At 38.0% G+C, this 22,823-nt stretch overlaps 1 protein-coding gene across 4 annotated transcripts in view; it reads left to right on the forward strand.

The window, feature by feature from the left end:
* The window catches only part of ZSWIM6 (zinc finger SWIM-type containing 6), a 107,007-nt gene that overhangs the window by 1,183 nt on the left and 83,001 nt on the right, over positions 1–22,823 (forward strand). The gene's annotated exons all lie outside the window — the stretch shown is intronic.

The following is a 22,823-nucleotide window of genomic DNA, read 5'->3' on the forward strand; positions in this document are numbered from 1 at the left end:
GTTGCTTTAGGATGAGCGGCTTCGTGACAAGGTGAGGGAAAGCGAAGCTTTTCCTCCTACTGGAACAATACCCCCCTCCTCTTCCTTACCCCCAGCCCAGCCGCCTGCCGCTGTTCTTCACCCGCTGCGGGCTTCTGTGGTTAACTCCTCCCTGCCAGTGTTTAAAGGGCTGCAGAGGTGGGGGGTATTCCCCCACTTTTGGGGAGCTGTCTGCCGGGAGCGGCTCCCCTTCCATTCCATGAATGAAAGAGGAGCCGCCCCCGGCAAATAGTCCCCTCCGCCGGTGGTGATGCTCTTTGTGCGACCCGGCCACTTTGTTCTCATTTTCATGTTTATTTGCGTGTGTGGGTGTTTTTGGTTTTTTTTTGTGTGTGTTTTTTTTTTCCCCTTTTTGTTTCCCCTCCTCTCAGTTTTCTGTCGTTTCCCCTCCTCCTCCCCTTAAAAGGGGAAGACAAAAGACGCTGCTGCTCGCCTTTTGTTGACGGAGGCACCTCGGTGTGTGTGTTTGTGCGTGTGTGGGGCGTCGGGATTCCCTCCTTCACGCTCCCCTAAAATCTCGGTGCTGCTGCTGCGGGTTTGGCTTGGCGAGCACCTTGCAAATGTGCCATCAGGTTTTCTTTTCCGGGAAGGGAAGATGTGACCCTGCTCTTAGGCTCAGTGCCCTTCTCTTCTGCTTAGGGGGACTTATTTTCTTTCTTTCTTTATTTATTTAATTTTTTAACTTTCTTTTAAATTTTGAAAGATTTTACTTTCTTTTTCCAAGGAGTCTGAGGTACATCTGTGGTTCCTCAGGACTGGCAAAACCAGAAGTAGGGTTTTTGTAGTTCAGTTGGCAGTGCTGAGATTTTTTTTTTCCCTTTTGCTTGCACTTGATTCTGTTTGCAAGCGATTAGGAATGACAGGAGTGCACATAGGGAGGGTTTCTTGGCTGATTGCATTTAAGCCAGGAATTCACTGTGAAAATAAAGCCAAGGGGCAATAAATAAAAAATGGAATCTTCTCTAGGAGCCAGACACACAGCGAGGACTTTGCTTGCTTTCAGCAATGGAATAGGCCTCAGTGAGTAGTTGTGAAAGAAAAAAAGTAACTTTTTGTGTGTCTTCAAAGGGGAGGGCATTGAGTAATGTTGGCAAGGGTCAGTAAATAAAAAGAAAATATGCATGAATGCAACTTAAGTATTGACTGCTTTTTCTGGAACCCTGAAATGCATTTCAAACAAATACTGTACCTACTGCTGAAAATTCTGTGCAAAAATAGTAGTGGAAACTGATGATATGAAAGATGTCAGTTTTGTTTTGACAAAACTCCTTTGACAACTCCTTTGGTAAAGGAGTTGTGGAGGACTTGGGTAGATTCCTGCTGTAGGAAAATTCTTGTGTAATTTGGGTAGGTAGCTGTGTCATTAAGACTAGGTCTTGCTGACAGGATATTCCTAGTGAAGGAGAAAGGTGTGACTATTAAAGGCAATTCCACTCTAGAGTGAGTTATGTTGGGTAGAGAATGGAATATTGGGAGAATGGAATTGGTTGCATATAATACAGCTGAATATGTAGCATTAATGAAAACTTAGAATTAAGTTTATATAAGTGCATATTTAGTGACTGTATAAATGTGAACTTAGAGTCTTTGCAGTATGAGTAATGGAAACTCTGTAAATGTTTACTGTTGAACTATGGAAAAGTGCAGTTATTGGACAAAATACATTTTATTATATATCAGTTCTAACAGCCCTACTTGTAACCTAAAATATTACTATCAACAAAGAATGCGGGACTTGATTAGACAGACGTATAAATTTCAGTTCAGCAGTGGTAAAATGGCACCATTTGCTTCTGAATTTTGCATTTTACATTTTTCAGTCTAGCCCTGAATAAACATTTTGACTGTTTTATCATAGTAAATAAACTTAAGCAGGAAGATTTCCCAAACCTTGTATCTAAGGTTTGCTAAAAATCTTCATGTGATTCTGCTTCATGCCTACCAACTTAGTCTTTTGTGTGTTATCTTGTTGTAAAGAAAATCTGAAATAAAATTAAGATGATTCGTTAGAGATACACACAAATAACATTCTTGGTAATCAGGCAGTAAAGTTGTCTGCTAGCCTATTTTGTAGTTTATTGCTGCTGTCCTAGCATAATAATTAGCATCACTTAATTTTGAAAGGGCTTTCTCCAAAGAAGATGGCTTCAGAATTCAATTTGCATCTAACTTATTGATGTGTTTATATCTTTTTGATATGCTTAAGTGGACATGAAAGTTTTTCTTTTTTAGTTTATTTCAAAGGAGCCAGAGAATGGAGGTTCCTAAAGCAAACCTTCCCAACTGCATAAAACAACTCTTTTACCATGTATGTGTTTAACTTATTTCAAACCAAGTATTTTTAGAAAAAATCAAGTCTAAATAAGAAAGCACTTTATGAGTAAATACAACAATCTGGAAGGGAAATTAGAAATTGGCTGTGTTTCATTTGGCCAAATTTTGAAAACGCCAGGAGCAAGCAGACAGTTTTAGATGGCGAAGTGTATATTTGGTTTCTGAGGTTAGTCCTGAATTAGTACACAGTACTGTATTGTCGTCACAGCTGTGGCAGTCAAGGTTAGGAAGAGGTGTGATCCCTCAATAGCACAGCTGACCTGGTGAGAGCCCTTAATGCAGCTATTCTAGGAGAAGAAATAAACCCCTGTGCCTCGGCTGCTATGTCTCTTGCTTGGGGAAGGACAGAGGTTGCCGTGGCTTTAGTGCTGTAACACTCAGCTTCACTGTTGCAGACACATTAGAAGTATTCAAGATTTTTTGATATGTCATACAAGTACTCTTACAGTATCCCTGTTTGTTGGTAATTTGAAGTAGGTTTGTCTTTGTTGCATAGACCTTGCTTGCTCATACAGGCCTTTCTTAAAGGAGTTAGAGCCCTTTCCATGGTAGCATAAGGCTCTGTCGCTGAGCTAAGTCTTGCTTTTAGGTATGAATGGCAAGGGAGTAGTGAGTTGGAGGGAAGGGACTCCTAGGGACAGAAAATATAAAGAATTCATTGACTGGCACTCTCCACAGCTCTAGAATATGATGTAAATATTATAAGATAGAAAGCTGCCTTTTCTGTAGAAGGAGGTTCAGCTGAAGAACATGATTGGCTCATGTTTTAGAAGTCCCTCAGGGATATCTGGTTGGGAGATGTAACCAAATGCTTCTTAGAGAAAAGCAAAGTAAAATTTATCCTTTCTTAAATAGTGGTTGAAGGTCACTGATGTTTCTTTAATTTGTTCTTAAGTTAAAAACTGGAGATTGTTTTGCTTTCAAAACCAGGAGAAGCCTTTTTTTCACCAGGACCAAGAGAAGGCTTTAGAAGACCGAATTTGTGGGTGGATGTAATTCTGGTGGAATCTTTAGTAGTCAACAGATTTCAGATCCTTTTGGTGGACAATGATGTAAGGTAAATTTTGATTCTTCCTAGCCATCTTCACTGAAACAAACAAAAACAACCAAAACTTTCTGAAGTGGCAGAGCAAATAAAACAAAAGTTAATTTCTCTTTTTTTTGTGACTCAGTTATTTGAGTGCCAGTAGTATAACATGAAACACTGTTTTTTTTTCCTTGTGATAAAATCATACAAAGTATTTTAATAGCAAAGGTGGCACAAATATTATACTGTGCTTTGAGTTCAACTGTGACTTTTAGCAGACATGGTCATCCTCACTGGTGCATGCAATATATATGTAATTGTTGATGAAACCTGTAGGACAGATGTATTTAGTAAAAGGATTTACTTAATGAAAGTAGCACTGAGTTGTGTGACAAACATAAGGCTGTCATTAGCGGCAGTGCAGGCACGGTGTTTAGTGTTAACTTTTTTTGACCTGTGATACCAAATTGTTTTGGTATGTGTAGTGACCGTATTTCCAAGGGGAAAAGGTTGTGCTAAATTCTGCCTGTTTGAAGATGAAAATTTTCTGTGCTGACAGAGCAATCGTGTTCAACTTACGGGGTTTGGTTAGGAATGTATGAGTAGAACAAGTAGTCGAGAATTTATAATACAATATTGTGGTATGGGCGTAAACAAATGATGTCTCACTTTTTGCTGGACTTTTTTTGACTTGGTTCCAAGCCTAGTAGAGAGTCTTGTGAAAATGCCTTCATCGATTCCAGTTCCAGTTTGCTCCAAGAAATAACTACTGATATTTCCAAGTTCCAGAACTAGGAAGCTAATTTTTAGATGTTTCCTCCTGAAAGGACGACATCTAATGCATTGTAGTTTCCTTTTGGATTTGGAATGCAATGTGTTAATTGGTGAATATGGAAGCTATTTTTCTGTGTGTACTCTAATATACTATCCTTAACCTTGAATAATTTATTTGGAAACCCTGAAAAAAAAGATAAAACTAAAGAAGCAAAAAAGCTGCCTTTCAAGACCAGATCACTAAAAGTGGAAAGGCTTTGTAAATCAGCTCCTGCATTTAATTCAGGTTTTCTAAAAATATCTAATCTTGATTTCAAGAGAGTGTAAGTCTCGTAGAGTGATTTCAAGATCTGAAGCAAAATTTGTATATACTATCTTCCTATGTAATTGTGAATAGTAGCATAAGTGTAATTGGGCAATGTCAATAATACTATAGAATTAATTTATTTTTTAAGGAAAATAATTGTTAATCACTTGCCATCACAAGTTTTAAACGGAGAAATCTTTTTTTATACAGGAATACAGTGTTGTATTTCATGTAACAAAATTTTTCATTGTGTGTTTTAGGTCAGTTTTCATGTTTCTTATGTTCCATTTTCCTCTTGATTCCAAGGCTTTCCTCACTTTCAAGAAAACAATTGTCATTTTCAAAGGTGCCATTCCTTTTAGAAAGTGATTCCATCTTTGTATATGATATGATGCCTTGGAATGTAGCAATGTTTGAATTTTAGCCACTTGTCATGCCAGCAGTTGATGCCTGCATTTGCTCTCTCTCCCTGTATGCTAACTTTCAGAGGTGAACTATTAATTAAACACAAAATCTGTGTGTGACGGTAGGCTGGGGCTATTTAAAAGTGAGCATCAGACAAAGTGGTTTCCTTAAAAATAATTTGCTAGTTGCTGCATTTTGCTGTATCATTTCCTTTTATAAATGAACTTGTTAAAATCAAATTATTACTTAAGACGGTGGTCAAGTTCTAATTAAAAAAATTAAAGAGGAAAAAATGTGCTAAACTGTCAGGTAGAGTTCTTAGTGTTGACGGGTGAAATATAGTAGATGGCACGCTCCAAGATACATCTGCATGGGTTCAATTTAAGTGTCGTCTGCTGTCTAGGTCATCTAGTGATGTCAAGATAAAGTGTGAAGTTTTGTAGTAGTGTAAATATGAGTGCGAAGTTACAGTAGTACAGGAGAGCAGCTGACGTTCCTTAACTTGTTTTCTCTTTATTTTCTTGAGGGGTAAGGTAGGAGAATTTACTGTATCTTTTTAAAAAACTCCAAAAGTCAAGTCAAAAAAGGACCACACTATTTTAACTGACAAAAGGTTTCCTAATTTATGAATATGCTGTCTGTGATATGAACTGATTTGAAATCTTAAAAAGCTTTCATGTGTGGCAAGGATGCAGATTTAATATGAATTCTGATAGCCTGGAATGCAATCAGCCTGACAGCACGTGAATACTTGAGTTTTGTCCAACAACTGCACTTGTTCTGAGAGATTTGTCTCCTTGAATGTTTAGTTTTTGCTGTTGGTTTCCTGTCCAAGACGATGCGTGTAAAAAGTTCTTAGCTGGATATGTGTGCAGCCCTTGACGTGGCTTCATAACCTTCTGTGACCTGGATCACTGGTGATGTTGGCTGGTGCTGTACACTGGTTTGCATTCTCCTTCCAGCTGCATGCTGATTACCATGAGTTATGTGATGGTCTTGCAGCACATTACCTTGCTGTCCTCTGAAGCAGCTACATGCACCCAGTCTTTGTTGCCTTGGCTGTGCTTTGGAGGGCCAGGAAATCTAGAAAAGCTGAGATATAAATCACCATCTTAAATAGATGTTTTCTGAATGAATTCTTCAAATGTGCAAACAGACTGGAGGAGTCGAGCCTTTTAATAGTAACTACAGTGTATAGAATTCCTTTGTGGTTAAGACAGAACTGATAAAAGACCTGCTGTAAGAGCTGAGTGGGCATACAAAAGACTTTTTCTGATGTGACACAATTCAGTATAGACTAAAGAGTCTCCTGATGTGGAATTTATACCAACATTTTATTAAACACCTCTGAAAAGTGAAAACCAAATAGTCAAAGAGGGCAGATTTCAGCAGTGTTTATAAAGTATATTTTGAAGTACTTGTGATGCACATCATCACATACTTTAAAAAGGAGAGTGTAACTTTTTATTTGTGGCTTTAAAGGTTATTTATTTATTTATTATTATTCTGTAAGCCTCCATTCCTCTTTGCAAGTGCGTGTGTTTGACAGTTGAAAAACCTGGAAGTTTTGCTTCAGAAATGCAAGGGCAATGCCTGAGAAAGTCTGATGCTAATTGGAAGGATGCAGTAAAACTTGTCAGTGAGTTTAACTTTGCATTAGTAGAGCTAGCTGATCAGATAAATAGGAAGCTTGTGTACTGAATTAATGTTCTAAAAATTCAGGTGATTTACCTTTATCGTAGTTTATTTAACATTCCACCTGTTTACATAAGCAATCTTTCATTGTTAATTGGTGTCAGACCTTTAATACCTTTCGGCATCATTGGAAAAATAATGGGGGAAATGGCATAGTAAGATATTTCACAGAAGTACATGTTAATACATCTTTTTATTATGTCTTTTTTACTTTGTTTTTTCACAAAAGTTAATTGCATTCAAATGATTCTTTTAAAGACCTTTAAAATCAACTGTTGCCTACGTAGCCCTAGGACTTCTAAGAAATGAGACACTTTGTTGCATATGTGCCAAATTTAACTGCTAACTGGTTACTGACAGCTGAGAGTAATGCAGTGACAGTGCAGGAACTATGTAGGAATTGTGCAGCTGACTACAATATTTAATTTACACTGATTAATGAAATGAAAAAAACATTAGGCCATCAAGTCACTTAAAACTGGATAAACCCTTATGGAGTGTTACAAATGTGCAGCCTGTAACAGAGTAGAGGATCAAATTTGCTTGTATTCTAATTATTAAGTGTTTATGAGCCTGTGTTAAGAGCATGGCTTTGTGTTAAAGGCTCCAGCAGTGGCTCTGATTTGTTTCTGTATGTTAAGAGTTTGACTTTCTTATTTTATGTTAGTGGCTTGCCTTCTTTCTGCATAGTAATGTTCCACTATGTGTACAAGGCAGCACAAACTTTTTAAACTCAAACACTCCAGCTTCTAGTTTACCCTTGTCAAAAGTGGCTCCTGAGCTTTATTATTAGTTTTTAATTTCTGCATTTAACTTTGCTATTTTGACTAGGCTGAAGTACATAGAGCACCAATCCATATTCAGTGATTAATGGGATTGATAGTATGTTTGTCAGTAGTATAAATACGTATAGATAGTGTCATCTTCAGAGTTTCATATGTTTGATTGTTGGTCCTTTCTTTGACTTATGTGCAGCTGTGGCTCTGAAAGGGATAGCAGATAAAATCTATGTTAAGAATTCATTACCAAATACACAAATCTTCTTGGGAATCTTCTGGAAAATGTGAGGTACGGTTTAGTGGAGAACTGTACTGTAGGTTGTTGGTTGCTTCCACACCAATTCCATCAGACTTTGCTTCTGCTATTGGTGGAATATAATGCAGTGTTTTGGGAGGGTGGAAAGTAGTCTTGGTAAAACAGTCATTTGCATGTTTACGAAGCTGGATTTAGTGACCATGCTTACTGGATTAAACATGGCTTGTTCTTCTTTGGACAATTCTGCAGAGTCTACTGATTTTAAAAGTACAAGAACAGGTAAAAATCAATAGTCTAAATGAATTGTTTAATATATTAGCTCATGAAAAAGAAAAAAGCTGGAACACTTTTATCCTGAAATACTGTTATTACCAATGACAGCTGGCTGTGCTGGTGCTGTAGTACATGCAAAATGAGTCTTAGTTCTTCCATTGATTTAGACTGTAAACTGAAACCTTGCAAACTGTCTACAGTTAGTGTCTTGGGGATAAAATATCAAGTGCATTATATTCTGTTTCTGGATTTAGTGTAGCTATATTATACAGAAGCCCAAAACTTCAGTTTTGCTTCCTCCACAGCAGGGCGATGAGGATGACATAAAATGCATGGCTGTTTTTTATATTTGTTATTACAAGCCATGATATGTGAGTGCGCCATCATGCAGCTTTCCTTGTCAAATACAAATACCCATGAATTAATAGAGGTGACTTCAGCTCAATGTGCTAGTGCATGAATGGCAGGTATTGACTAGGACTGGGATGTAGTTTAACAGATGCTGTGAAAATCTGATGGAATAAGGAAGTTGAGAAAAAATTTCTTAATCCTGTGTGTAAATTTTAGAAGCAGCATACCACTTAGTTTTACTGACAGTTTTGAGTGATCAGTTTTTAAGTTGTCTTGTATCCTGGCAGTAGTTTACAGGTTTGATTTCTGGGTAATTTTGTAGATGATAAATGTAAATGACTGTTTGGTAGCAGGGAGCAAAGATGTATTTAGGAGTAAGCAAGAGTTTATCTTATTGAATAATACACGCTTGCAGAGAAGAAAGGTGATAAAATGCTGAGTAAAATGCTTTATAGGTGAGAGGCCAAAGAGAGAAGTGGGGAAGTGGTACTTCCTGAGATAATATGGAGGTCAAAGACCTCACTAGATAGCTGATGAAGAGGATGTAGTCTAAATGACTTTTGCCTCTATGTGATCTAATTTTAATCGGTATTAGCAAATGCATGGAAGCTGACAGACTTTTTCCTACAAAAGGAAACACAGCTTTCAAGATGGCAAACAGGTTAGCAAACAGTAACTTAGCTGTTCTGTAGCTTTTGAAATGGTAAAATAGTTTTAAGTTATGAAGTGGGTGTCCTCTCACTCTTTTCAACCTTTTGTTTCAATTTTGTAAATAAGGAATATCAGATGCACAAAGGTAATGCTCTGATTTTTCAGGTAATGACTTTCTGTGTGTTTGAAGGGTGTTAGTTAGATTTTACTTTAGCAGAAGCTGCATCTGTTCAATAATGATGGAAGCTTGGCCAGTGGTATAACAAAACCGTTGACTTAATCTTGTACAACTGTTTCAGAGGGATTTTTTTCATAGCGTTGGTTATTCATTGATAAAACTGTAGTCTCATAGCGAATTAATTTAAGTTAAAGCTGTTTCCAAATTGTAGTCTAATTCTCCTAAATAGACATTAAGTGGCTTAGTTTTAAAGCATTGTATACTGCAAAAAGAGACTTGTTTTCTTATTTTGGTGTCCCCCGCCCTTGTCCCCCCAGTAGTGAATATTTATGGTACCCAGACTTGTGAAAAACAGAATTCTTTTTTTCCCAGAACCCAGATATTGTTCTGACCTGGGATGGGGAGTGCAGACGGAAATACGATGATGAATGAAACACAGCTTAATTGGACAGTTCTTCAGACAAAAGTAAGAAGGGGAAAGAGGAAGACAACTGCCAGAGTTGCTGCAGTGGTGATCAGAAGTACTAGAGAAGTTTTTTCTGCTGATAAGCAGCCATATGGAATACAAACTTAACACTGGTAGGGGTATATGATAAGTAGTAAAGACTGAAAACATAAGACAGATGTGAGCATTGTAATCACCAAAGAGATCCAAAGTCTTGTTGTATTTGAAAGGAAGGACTTTTGTCTGCTTAGCAGGACAAGGAAGGATGCTGCTGTTGTCAGAAAGCTGAATATTCCTAGTATGTAGAATATGCTTAAGGGAGCAAGATGTCAGTAAGATCAAAGCTGCTCCTTCCTGATACTCAAGGTGTAAAATGATAGCTATTGAGATGTTAGAATGGATGAGTGGAAAGATGTGAATCATGGGTATGTGCTTCAGTGAATCGTGCCTGTTATGAGGTTCATCTTCCCCCTCCCTCATTGAATAACAAAAGGAAGTTAAGAAGTAGAGATCAAATGTTGAGAAACATCTGAAAGGCGGAAGCAGAGGAAGATGACTGAGCAATGAGACGCAAAGCTGTGATTTTAGGAAGTAAAAGGAGAAGCACAAAAATCTGTAAAAATTGAAATTTCTGAGAGGGAAATCAACATTTTCTGGAAGTGCTGAAAGGTACCAGAACCTGAATCCAGAAGACATTACCACTGGGGACTATGGTAAGAACCACCCTAGTGTGATGCACTGCATTGGAGCCAGCAAGGACCCAACGGCAGAACCACATTCCAGGCAAGGGCCTTGGTGTCCTCAATGACTTTATTGTGGGAGTTGAGAGAGTGATGTGGACAAAATGGTGTGATATAATGAAAGCACCGAAGGCAAAAGTTAATGGGTGAGTGAGGTGGGAGAATCAGCAGCATTAGAGTGCAAGGAGTATCTGTATATTAGTTTGGCATACATGTAGCTTGATTGGTAGGCATGGGGGGTTTTGTATTGCTATGTTTTGTTCCAGGAGCCCAGGAGGTATAGCATGTCATACAGTCTTGGTGAGGCAGTAAGTGTCATGAGCCTGGGGATCAGGGTATGTGGTGTTTATATATGACAAAGTTAAGAGCAGATCCACTTGTATTGCAGTTGATGCTAGTTTGAAATATCAGAAGCAGAGCGGGGATGCTGTATTTGTATAGTGGGCTGGAGGTGGGACAGCTGCAGAAGGAACCTGCGATTTGATCTTCCATCAGTGGTTGGGTACAAATAATGTGAGTCAGCAGCAGCATGTTAAATGCAGGTGGAGGGACCTTTGAACTGGCTTATTCTCTGTAGAGCACACTGCCCTCACACCATACTCTCTGCATCGACCAGCTCCTCTTGCACAGGTAAAAGCAGCTTTGGTCAGCTGCTTTCTGTCAGGAATGGGTGTATTTGCAAGCAGGGGACTCCTGTGATGTTTGTGGGCAGTGTGTACTGTAAGTGTCTAACTTGTGTTAGTGTTGTCCAGTGTGGTGGTGACAACATGCAGGCCCTGAAGTGGTGCAGCAGTACAGGACCTCCATGGACCTGAGCGATGCATGTTAGCTGTACAGGCCTGCAAAACCTGTGTAGATGTGATGTGCTGAGTAAGGGCTATGGTAGGTAGTTTCTGGTCTTTGTAAATGTGGATTTCAAGCACAACTGCAGGCCTGATGTCTGTCTTTTTCTTAAGGCTGGTAACCTTAGGTTGCCTGACAAAGGTTATAAGTGACAAAGGCCTTAAACTCTGATAGAAGTTGTAACTGTATTTCCAGTTATTCCTTTTTTTAGGGAGGGAGCATATTCCTTGTTGACCAAGCCTGCTATTCCAACAAATGCTGCTGATATGGAAGCACAGTGTGGCTGTGAGCACAGGAATTCTCCAAGAGCCTGTTCCAGCAGGCTTGCAATCTCTTGTCACTCAGTGAACTTCTCCAAGGACAGACTACAAAACAGGCCTATCAAAATAAGTGTTTTCCATGGTGAAATACTTGTCATGAATATGGTAAATGAAAGAACTGACTCATTTGCTGAGCCATGACTCATTTTCTTCTCTGTGCTTCATTGTGTAACTCTTAGAACAGAAAATGCACATTGCTGTGCTTAAAACTTGTATTTTGGAAACGTCTTCTGTGGCTGCCATTTGCAAACTTCACCCACTGTGATTGACCACCGTGTTATTCACCCTGAAGTTCTGTCATTGCTTTAGGTTGGCTTAAATGCAGGCTGCTGTTAAAGGAACACTGCAGTTCTCAAGCTTTCAGCTTGTGCCAGGACTTGTGGAGCTGCATGGTGAGCCAGACAACTGGCCTGCTTAGGAATTCAGATCTTGCTTGGTGAGTTTTACCTGGTTTATTGGCCAAGAAAATGCAACTCTTGATGCAAGGGAGAGAAGATTGCACGAGGGGGCACTGACAAAGTCAGGGCTCCTTTCTGTGTCAGTCACACTTGGACTGGTTTAAAGTGGACATGATACCATAACTGCTGCCTGGGGGAAGGAGGTAGCTGCTGTGTTTGGGAGTTCAGCTGTGGCAAAAGGCAGTCTGTTTCAGAGCCACCAGGACAGGCCTTTCCTGAGCTCGGGTGCTGTGCTTGGCATATACGAGTGAGCCATTTTCCCTATCAGTTCATCCACAGTGGTTTGTTTTTTGGGTTTTTTTGGTTTTTTTGGTTTTTTTTGGTTTTTTTTTTTTTGTTTGTTTTTTTGTTTGTTTTTTTTTGTGGCACAAAACCTTGTCTAAGTGATGAGTACCCCTTCCATACTCCATCAGTGGTTAAAAGAAAGCCAGACAAATGTTTACATTAGGAGTACAGGAAAGGGGAAGGAAATACCTAACAATTTAGTCCGATTGTGCAAATTCATATCTGTCTATATTTGCATAGCTGTTGTAAAAGGTGCTTTTTGCCTTCAGAGTTCACATATTTCCTCTTCTTTTGTGGCAGTGTTGAACTTCAGCATACCTGTAACATAGACCTTTGAAGTATTTTTTCTCCTTATTATGCTGTTGTTTGGTGTCCAAATTGAGTGTTTTGTGTTTATTTTCATCATAGCTGTTGCTAAAGTGTTCACAGCTTTTTGTGTGACAAGACCTGCTGAGCCAACATAACTAAGAATGTGAAGTCTCTTTGCTTCTTGAACTTTCATCTGTTGCTACTCAAGAATCGCTGGAGGTTGCAGGGTTGTGGTAGTGTAGCAGCGACTTTGGGTGTCTGGCATGTTTCGTTTTTTTTACTGGTAGTAATGCTTGTGAAAGATCTGATGGAGCACAGTGTGGAGATTTCAAGCAGAGTTTGTAGGGCCGGCTTGTAGGTGAGAAAAAGCCTTACTGCTTGTAAAATACGTATTTTTGATATGGATTTACTGAGAGTCTGAAATAGCTTTGAGGTGTTTCAGTATCATTACTGCGTCCCGAAGTAGAACATTAATTGAGCAGAATGGTGCTTTTATACAACGTTGGTAGCGTGGAAGTTAAATGACAGACAGCTGCTTCAATAAGTGAGGTGTATTTACTGAAATGATCTGTTTTTAGGACTCAAAGTCAATGTGTGAACTATTCCAGATGCAAATAACTAATGCAGAGCTTTGCTTGCCTGTAACTGGTGGAGGGAAGAAGTGCAGGAATGCCTTGTTGCACACTGCACAGTGCAGATGAGGCCATTCTTAGGGCAGAAATAGCTTTCTTCACCATAAAGAGAATTTTTGTGGACTTGTCTGTCTGGGAGAGGGTGTTTTAGCTTTCTCAACTGATTGCACGGTGGGTGATCAAAGCTCATTACTGGCTTACCTTTGACAGTAGCCTGCTTCAGTGAGAAAGGATTCATCTGGGTTGCTCACTCCTAGAGGCTTCCTACAGTTCTGATTAGACGGTTGTGTCTGTCAGACTGTTAAAGGCACTCTTGAGTGAGACACGGGGTCCTTACGTTTTGCAAACCTTAGCCACAATTCTTTACCTCTCTGGGTTGTCTCCTGGTAAAAGGGAGCCTACATGACCTCCAACCCTAACTGACATGTCTAGATACTTCTAAACTTCTTCAGCTGGTGTTCATTGTACATGTAAGCTAAACATTTCTCATTTGAGGAAAGTGAAGTTATATAGTCTGTTATCTTTCCTGCTTTATAGCTCCACTGCTAATGGTGTAAAATTAGATGGTTGTAAATTAGATGTCTAGTTTCTGTCATATCTTGGTTTAGGTTCATCAGAGGTGTTTAATGTGATACTTTGGAAGATGACTATGACTCCTGCAAGCCAGGTTTGTTAAAGAAGTACCAGTTTGAACTCTTGTCTGTTTAGGAAAATGAAAAGCACTCTGGTGTATAAGTCTTTTATGTTTTTGTACCAATTAATGTGGTTTCATGGTTGTCTTGGTTTTGACCCCTCCACCTCTATTCCTACTTCTGCTTTGCTGTTTTGAAGATAAGTGCAATCAGGGCGAATTGGCTCTTCAGAACAGGGTTTTGAGCTATATGCAGTGCTATTGCTCATGTGAAACTACAAATAGGAAAAAGAACAATCCCCATGGGTAGTGCAGGAGGTACTTAAATACAACAGAAGTGTTCAAATTTGAAGCTTGGCTAGGTTATATTCAGCACAATCGCAGGAAGGATGGGACCAGGGTGAGGGAACAGGAGAGGAGCGGAGCTTGTAGAAGTCCTTTACTTTCATGAAATTCTGAAGTTACTTCCTGCACTTTCATTTCTATATTTGCACAAATCCAAGATTGTAATAAATGTAATTCTAGAAAAGGTTTTTTTTTTTTCATTTCATTCCTAATTGAGTATATTTTATCTTTAATCTGGGGAAATTTATTTTTGCATTTGTTTTCAAAATAAGGTTAAAAACCTGCAATTTTTATGTGGTGCATTTGAGTGAATCTCTGTAATGCTGCTAAGTGTAAAACTTACTTGGATTGGTATTTCTTAATGGAACAGCTTGAGGTGGATGTTCTCATCACAGCTCTTTGGTTGAATGAAAAAGAGTCTACCACTAAATCCCATGCACTTAGGTCTTTGCATACAGATTTGCTTGCAAGTTTAGAATTTTGTGGAACTAGTTCAGGAATCTTGACTGGCACTTGTCATCCATGCCAAAGCACTCCAGAATCATTATGTAAATACCCTCACACCAGCTGTAGGGTGAGAATGCTGTATGTGGGTGCATGGCCAGAAGTTGGTGCGTTTCAGTTGCTTACTGTAATTTCCTCTCTTCCGACCTTTATATCTCACCTTCCTGAAAGACACCTGATCACTTTCTACCAAGAACTAAAGTCTTCTTGGGGGACTATCCACAGGGCAATTTCCATGGAACAATGAATGTGCCACCAGCTGTTCTTGTTCTGTTGCCACAGTAGGTGTGAAGTTATGTGAGATTGTTTGACCTAATAGAGAAGTTTAAGACAACTCTTGGATTTTAAATTTGAACATATGAGGAGGGGCTCCTACTGGTTTGATTACTACCATTTCTGAAATTGTTTGTGTAGCTTTGTCCCCTTAGGCGCTGTTTCAATTCAGGGTAAAGTTTCTGCCAGTTATGCTGTGCAGATGGTGCGTTTAATTCATCTAGTAGTTTCCCTAAATGTATTCATCTTTAAGACAAAATTTTGTGCAAACTAATAACTGGGACTCATGAAATTACTTTTAGCATGCAATTTCTGTGAAATGCATCCCAGAAAAATTTAGTGTGTGCAGTGATTTGATACGCTTCCATGAAGATGAATGTGTCACAGAGTCAGGATGCAAGTACTAGATCTGTACACAGTACTTGAGCAGAAACAACAGGCACAAAATTAATTAGTCTGGGTCTCTGGGATGTGTTCTTTAGTATTATCTTCACAAGAAGAGTGCAGCACCAGGTACTAAAGAAAATAGATGTTTAGTGCATAATTGTTGAATCTTTGCTGTTGGGAGGCCTCAGAACATAAAGGTCATTCAAATCAAATATATAAAACTTGCTTTTAGATAGGAATGTCTATTCTTTACTTAGACCATTTTGAACACTTACTACATTGAGGCAGAGTGTCAGTTTTAGAAATACTGGCACCCCTCAATGAAGGAAAAATGTATATTGAATGATGAATTATGGTGAGTATACAGTTGACATTGTGTATCTTACTGAGCTTCATGATAGTTTCTGCTCATTTCTGAACTGAAATCATTCCCCCTCTCATGTAGTAATGAGGACGTTGAAAGATAAAGATAAACCCAGACCCAAAGCAGTGTATTATGAAAAGACAGCTGCAGTTTAAGCCACCTATTTGTGACACTGATCTCTAGAGATGCAGTGGTTGTAAATATTTTGAAATCCTTCAGTTCTTAATTGCTAAAATCTTGAAACTGCAAGCTTTTTTATCTCTTTGCATTCTGATTATTATGAATACAATTTTGACACATCTTTATTAAGCCTATTTTAATTTGATTCATACAGACAAAATGAACTGAATGCAAAGGAAGAACCTCTTCTGAAGACTGGAGTAGCTTCATTTAGCCTGGTCACTTAGCAAAAAATGTATTTCCTCAGAAGAGAGGTTAAAGTATGTGTGCTGTATCTCTCATTATTTGAAGTTGTACCTGAAACGGTATATCACACTGGGGACTGTACTATAATTGAGAGGTCATGCAAGAGAGAAAAAAACATAGCAGGTGAATGCAATCTGTGACTTCTAACAAGTTCACTGAAAGTTACTAAATTTTTGAGCATGCCTGAGAAGTAGAATAACTTACTTCTTCTGTTGACAGAGTTGATAAACATCTACACTGTTATAGTTACATCAGTTCACCTAGTCCACTTAAAGTAGGAGCAAGACCTCTAGGAAAACCTTCCTTAACCTGTGTGCTGAGGATGATTGTGCTGCTCTTCTAATTTCATATTAGCAGTTAGCAGGGAGACTCACTATAATTTGGCATTCTGAAGCTAATTACATTTACTGTACTGTCTGTGCAGGCTAATTTTGAAGGCTTATAAGGTTAGGTGTGAGAGGAAGGGGAAAAAGATCTTCCATAATATATATTGAAATGGTTATGTGTTTTGGAGACTTTTGTTCACTGTAAATCTAGAACCTACTTGCTGGCCTTTGTTTTTTGCCAGTAGTAATAAGTTTTTCATACATTTACAGCTGTTTATTGTATGAACAGCTGACAAAAACTCAGACTCTCAGAGGTATGGTGAGCTGGCTCCTGGGTAGAACAAAGACCTTTGTCAGAGTAGGAAAGAGGTTCCCCCCAACTCTCAGAACACAAATGTAGAGGCAGCTGGCAGCATGAGTGCAGATCGGAAACATATCTGCAAACTTAATTCCCCCAGTTGTGTTACTGAAGTGCAAGGATTTATTTTTGTTTTACTGTCTTTAAGGATTTCAGTACTTAGCATATAAAACTGTATGCTTTTGTATTCTGGTTTTTGGGTTGTATGAAAAGCTTTTATGCACAGAGAATAGTTGCTAAAAAGGAGGAATGGACGTGCTTGCACACGTGGTGTGATTTGTCTTGTGGTGAGGAACAGGGGAGTCATTTGGGTTAAACTAGATTAAATAAATAAACCCTGTAGGTCCTGGAGCCCTTAGGTTTCCCTGAATACAGCATTATGTGGGAGTGTTATGGAAATAGTCATTCAAAATAAGCAACCTTGATGTTTGTAAACCGGTATCTTGTGCTTACTATTGTAATTTCCTTCTATAGACATGATACCACTTATTTTGCATATATGTTATTGCTTAGATAACATTTAAGGAATGCTACTTGCTCCCTCCTTAATTTTTCTGTGTGCCTAAACCATTACCATAGTCTTGATTTAGCTGTGTGACTGCTTTAGCTCCAGTGTTTTGTTTATTCTGCCTTTTCACCCTCTAACTTGGCAACAGTATTTGGAGAGAAGTTTGTGAGGGAGAGATGCTCCATATGCTTTGAAGGGTAGGCACCACTGAATCAAATCAGGTTCTCCATACACAAAGAAAAGGAATTTGAATGCAGCAGCATGATAAGAAGTGTACCCAATTGTACTATACAGGGTAAATGATGTATAAAAAGTGGTGTCTTCCACAGATCGACCAAGGTAGTGTTGTACTTCAGTTTGTTTGTTTGCTGAGAGTAAATTGCTTTTCCTTGAAGAACAAAATGAAAAAGGTTTTATCACAACCTTCATAATTGGCAAACAGTTGTTTTTTTAATTTGGCTTTGTAAACTATTATGAATCTTCCAGTCTGAAAAATAATAGAAACTAGTTTCTTCTTTAATTTGAAGAGCATTTCTAACATGCTATACTACCACTTTTAACATATGTGTTATTGAATACTTTGGGAGTCTTCCTTGAGAAAAAAGGTTTAAACTTAGCTGAGTTGTGATCTCAGACAAAATAACTGATACTTAATATTAAAACAAAAACTACTCAAATTCACTAATGAGAATAAGTTATTATAATGTATTAATTAAACTACTTTTTTATCTTGTTCCATTCTGTGCCAGTCATGGAGTCATAAAGCTGTTATTGTTCTCAGTTCTGTCTTGCATATAGAAGACACTGAGTTTACTTACAGCAGACTTGAGTGTTTAGGCTGCTTTTTAACTCATTTTTTAGGCTCCTTAGAAGACAAATCTGTTCACTGAAAATAGAAATCAATTTAAAACTGGTTACAGCCACCATTTTCTGAGCCTCTTACACTGTTTTTAAATCACTTTGCTTTGCAGTTATTCAACTACATTGTCTGTAAAGAGCAAGAGCTAGTAAGAATTTAGGATTCTTAAAGGACATAGTAATGCATTTCTGAATACTGTTTAGACTAGTTCACTGACATGTACAGGGTTATCAAAGCACAGCAGGCTCAACACTAATGATACAGTGATTTGTACTATTCAAAATATTCTGTGTAAGTGAGAAAGCCAAGCCGACTTTTGACGCATGAAGATAAGGGATGGCAATCACTGATCACCCTGCTAAGTCCAAATGACCTATCTCTAATTGTAGACTTAACACTCTTTTTGTTTCCTTTTTTTAATCTTGCTTGCATGGCAAAATATGTCAGCTACTTAAGGCACTTTTTAGATTATGTAGAGCTGCATTTCTGGAATGCAAGGATCATTTTGGTTCTCTTTGGCATCATAATGCTGCCTTTCGTACTTTTCTGGCCCTCTCTTCAGATTATTGGTTTGTACTGTGTTCATCTGCTGCAAATAAATAGTGGGATGAAGTTTCTTGTCCATGACCTTTACTGTTACAGTTTTTCATAACTTGTGTAATTTGAAAGCTTCATTGGGTTCCTTTTTAGTTTGATGCTTAGATCAGTTCTTTTTCTTACTGCCTTTATTATGATTGTTTTTTGAAACTTTGTATAAATGGAGGAATCCACTAGTCTTGAAATGTGGTTCATTCAGTGAAGATCTGTATGTATTAAGGTTTACTAAAAGCTACAGCTTGCCTTTGCAATTTGATTGTCTCTGTAAAAAGTCTGGGGCTTGGTTATCTATGCTATGCCTGTGTAGTATGTCACTGGACATTCCAGCTACTAACATAGTTTTGACTGCATCTACAGTTGAAGAACATGAAACCTTGCAGTGTTGATGAGTTTTAAATTGAATTTGCAAGAATGCCATGGGCTATAAGGCATATGCTACTAATATGGAACATCCTGAATTATGATTAAGTGCTTGCAAAACTTTAATCTAATTTTCAAAATGGGTGAAGTCAGATTTGCAGAGTATTCCGTACCTAAGTTTGTGCACAGGTGTATAGCACAGCAGCAGTTATGCAGCTGATAACTTTGTGCATGTTTGTATTTGTTGGCACTAAAATGTTTTTTAAAAAATACAACAAAACCAGGTCATCATTGGTTTCTTTCAAGAAATTACTGCTCCATGAAGAATAAGATTGTTAAACAAAAGCAGTGCCCCTTTTCTGTTGAGCTTTTAACATTTGTCACTGTGTTTGCTGGCAGTTGAATTTAAGCTTTGGAATTTTGGGGCAATTATCAATAGGGCTTAATCCTGTTGTCTCCTTGGATTGTGTTGAGTTATGGGTGTTTTTGTCTGTTTTTTTTTTCTTTTGGGGTATTTTTGGTTTTTGGCCTTTTTTTTTTTTTTGATGATGTTTGCTTGGTTTTGTTTCTTTTTTGTCTTTTTTCTCTCATTTTAATTGACTAGGTGGGAGTTGAAACTCGTTAGTCTATTATAATTTTTTTTTTTTTTTTGGCACAGTTATCCAGGAAGAAAGATAGTTCTGTTTCTGGGATTTTGAGCTCTCAGTCAAGGCTGAAGAGTATTACTAGCATGCTTACAAAACTGTTAGGGCAGTAAATGCAAGGTCTTAAGAAGTCAGTAATTTTATCTGACTCCTTCCCAAGATTTCTGTCTACTTTAAAGACATGGCATGGCAGACTGGTGAGGAATTCACTATGACAGCAAAAAGTGTTTGCTTCTGCTGAGGGGGAACTTCCTGTTTTTCACTTTATCTTGTCACTGGGCATCATGGACAAGAGTGTGACTCAGTTGGCTTTATGCTCTCTCTTTAGGTATTTCTTGAGACAAATTGATGAGACCTCCCTTAGCCTTCTCTCTGCAGGCTGACCAGACCGAATAGTCACAGCCTTTTTTTTCTGTGTGAGGTGTTTCAGCTCCCACATCACCTTTGTGGCCCTGTCCTGGACTCGCTTGAGTAGGTCCATGTCTGTCTTGTAATGGTGAGCTCCGTCCTGGACACAGCACTTCAGGTGTGGCCTCAGTGGTGCAGAGAGGGAGGACCACAATCCTTGATCAGCTGGCAGCACTCCTCCTGCAGCCCAGGAATAACACTAGCTGCTTTTGCTTAAAATAACAATCAAAAGAGAGCATTTTAACTGGTTCTGATTTCAGACAGCCCTTAAACCCAAATAAAAGTGGAATAACACTTAAAAAGCAATCACAACTCTGCATTTACCCTGCCAGTGTAACTGGAACAATTTCCTTCTTAACAGGAGTTTTCAAGCTTGAATTTTTAACACCAGTATTAACACCATTCTCTTAGTGGATGGACATCAGAATTGATGCTGCTTTATTTGTGATGAGCTACAAAATAATTAATGAATTGCGTATTCTCTGTTATCATAAGGTTTTCTGTCTGTTTCTATGATTTGCTTGGATTTCTTCTTACTAGGACTTCGTTGCTTTAGTTCACACAGATAAGACTCTTGAGGCATGAGGGTACTTCTATAAGCTTTACCTGGATTCTTTTCCCCACTTCTGTACTTCCCTCAGATTATCTTGAATAGAGCGAAGTGTGGGTAAAGAGGAATTGAGTCTCTCTTGGAGAAATTTTGGCTACTTTATATCTTATCTATGCAATGAAAAAAACTTGATTTGGTTTTTATTATGTGCTTTTAATAGAACAAGAAGAAAGCTTTATAATGGTTTATTTACCTTCTGGTTTCATTACTGACCTCAGCTGAAATGGAAACAGTGGTGTAGGTGGAGAAAACTATCAGTCACGATCTGTTCCTTGCCCTTTATTTCTTCCCCCTTTCACGAGCAAATGTCAAGATAGCTCTGACTATTCCAGAATGTACATAAACTTTACAAGGAATCTCCTGCAATTGCATATTACCTAAACTCAAAAATTATAGCTGCAAAAGATGAGTGGCAACTTTCTGGCCAAATACTGAAAAATGTTTCAGTAGAGCAGAAAATGCTGTGTATGTGAAGTAGTTTTCAAGACAATGATTATTTGCCCTTAAAAAGTATTATTTTTTAGAGAAAGTGACAAGCAAGTTTATCACAGTTAGAGAAAGTGACAAACAAGATAAATAACTGCAAAATTACATTTGAAAAGTGAAATTAGTTGAAAGTTCCTTTCTTAACAGCAAATCTTTTCTTTAAAGTGGCCCAGAGGCTCTCAGTTTTCAGTCTGTGTGACTTCCATGTGCAGCAAGACTTGCAGTATAAGCAATTTCATGCAGGTGAAGGGATAACTAAATAACAACTGTGTACTGATTATTTTTTTCCCTTTTATAATGAAAATTTGGGTTTTCTGTTCGCAGTTCAACCTAGAAACTTGTTTTGAAATGGAGCAGCAGACAGCTGATCTGTGCTTCCTTCTACTCCTTCCTTCCTGCTATTTGAGAAGTCACTTATGTTTGCAGAAGATAAATAGTGCAATAGAGTTTAGAAAAGAATAAAATTAAAATGTGTTTGTTTCCTGAAGTTCAGGTTTAGGGTGTGCTATTGTTTCTGGTTTTTTTATAATAAACAGATTTGTTCTTTCTGGTTTCTGATTATGCTTAAAAAATTCAGGTTATGTTTCAGACATGTATGGTTAGAAGTCCAGAAAGTAGGGATTAAATAGATACAGATACCACATTGTAGTCCAAGTTTTAGTCCATGCTCTCAGAAGAAAATTTGAAGTGCAGTAATGATAGATCATCACCAATGTTTGCAGGTAATTCCTCCTAAATAAAACAAAAGAACTTGTTTTGGAAATAAGACATATTGAGCAGGTGGATATAAATTTGAAGGTAAATGTCATGCTAGAGATGCCAGTGCTTTCTAAGCACTTTGTTTAGAATACACTGCAGAAATACTAATAGAAATAGATGCTGTGTTGATCTTGAGTATAATACAAAGAATGCATGATATTTAAAGGTAAGTTCATATATTGTGTAGTGAATCATTGAAGATGTGAGACTAAGTAAAAATATAAAATGCTTAGTATGATGCCAGGCACAGGAAAGTATCTCAAGTGCAGCAGAGGACGCATAATTATTACATTAGTGACAAGTGAGCTTTGTTCCTTCATGTTCCCTTCATGCTGTGAACAGCTTTAACAAAGTATTTATTTCATCAATCCCATCAACACAAAATTTTGCCTTGCCTCTTCCTTAAAATTCAATCCAGTCATCAAAATAGTTAAGAAAATATCTGGGTACAAGGCAGGTAGAGCAAATTAGATTCTTTGGTGTAAGAATTGATTAGGGAGAGTTGGGAGTTCTACAAGTCCACTCTGAAATTAAATAGTACTGGAATTTATGGATTGGAGAGCATCTTAATGGGTTTGAAATTAATACCCAACCAAATGAGGCAAATGTATATTCTCAGTCCGAAAGACCAAGTTATTTAGGTCTAAGAAACTTGGTTTGACAGGACTATTTGTGCAAGTATATCTGTAGAGTTTTTGTTTTAATTTTAGTTCTTTTCCGTACTTAGGAGGGAATTATCAACAAATAAAATTAACCTTGGCTGCTTCTGTTCTAGTTCTGTACCTCTAAAGAACACTACCTTTGTCAGTAGAGAACAGTACAATTAAGGCAATATTGAGGTGTTTCAGATCATCTTTAGAAGTTCTGTACATTTTTA

This window comes from Taeniopygia guttata, chromosome Z (genome assembly GCF_048771995.1).
Source record: "Taeniopygia guttata chromosome Z, bTaeGut7.mat, whole genome shotgun sequence".
NCBI classification, from domain to species: domain Eukaryota; kingdom Metazoa; phylum Chordata; class Aves; order Passeriformes; family Estrildidae; genus Taeniopygia; species Taeniopygia guttata.